Here is a 1452-nt window from a genome sequence, read left to right as displayed (position 1 = left end):
GTCGCGTGGGATGTGTGTTGTGCAAGTGACGCGATCGCGTCAGGGACGCGATCACGTGGGCATTTTGTGCAAAACGCACAATGGCCCGACGATTCCAGCCTAACTTTCTGGACGTTGGATCTTTACGCCGATCTCCAAGGCACGCGGCCGCGTGAATAACGCGGTTGCGTGGGAAGTATTTTTCGCAACTTGACGCGATCGCATGAGTGATGCGGTCGCGTTGTGCACCTTTTTTTTATGCAGTATGCAGAATGCAATGATGAGTATGAATGAGATGCAAAAATTCCAGGTTCAATATAATAAAATAAAATAAAACTTGAAAATAAATAAAACTAAATAAAAAATATTGAAAAATGAACGATCATACCATGGTGGGTTGTCTCCCACCTAGCACTTTTAGTTAAAGTCCTTAAGTTGGACATTGGATGAGCTTCCTGTTATGGTGGCTTATGCTTAAATTCATCCAGAAATCTCCACCAATACTTGGAATGCCAATAGCCTCCGGGGTCCCAAACTAGGCATGTGAAGCTTCTGAGCAGCTTCAAACAGATTGTCAGGCTCCCGGGGTGATGATTGTCAGCATAGATTCCAGGATCCCAAACTTTGCTTTTAAATCCGCCTTCGTCTTGATCTATACTTTTCCATCCGGGAGGTTTAGAAATTAGATTCTCACTAGGATAACCAAACGTTTTCCGAGATCTATCCGATTGATCATGGTGCCAATCCGTGTACTTCAAGTTGAAGCATGGAACCTTATTGAACCTTGTGCACCATCTCTGAGTACGAGCCATTTCCCTTTTACTCTTAAAGCCGCAGAGAGCTCTAAGCTGGCCATCTGTTTCAAGCAAACCATATTCAAGTGGAAAAACACAGTTAAAGGTTAAGAATTGTACCCACTTGAAGCTTGTATTGGGTGGTAATGGCCTTGGGATAGGTGGTTCCAGTGGTTCTGTGAGTTCTACTCCCTTGTGTTCTTCTGTGAAATTCTCCACTTCCTTGCAAAATTCTTCAAATGTATCCATGTCCTGATCAAAGCCATCTATGTCTTCCTCATCACTTAAGTCATAGACTGGAGGTTGAGAGAAATCTACCTCTGTATCATCTTCGTATTCACTTGGGGAAGATTCTTCGATCTCAGAGAATTCGCTTGCGGATGCAAGTTCATTACTAGGAGAACTTGACTTGTGACTATCATCATCAAGGAAATTTGCTTCTTGGGTTATTCTGTCTAGTTCTTCATGAAAGACTTGCTCTGGGGATTGCGCACAATCCTCCTTAGCATCGATTGTAACATCCTTGACAGAATGCTCCACAACTTTTGATTCCCATGGAGGTTCAGCGTCTCCTAAGTCTTCAACCAACTCTTCTTCTTCAATAATGACAGCTTCCGCTACTTGTTCCAGTACGAAACCATGCTCTGTCTTGTCCACTGGAGTTTCTAGTATCTCCTTC

The sequence above is a fragment of the Arachis ipaensis genome, chromosome B1 (assembly GCF_059453495.1).
Source record: "Arachis ipaensis isolate K30076 ecotype BB chromosome B1, ASM5945349v1, whole genome shotgun sequence".
NCBI classification, from domain to species: domain Eukaryota; kingdom Viridiplantae; phylum Streptophyta; class Magnoliopsida; order Fabales; family Fabaceae; genus Arachis; species Arachis ipaensis.
Note: the sequence above shows the minus strand (reverse complement) of the source record.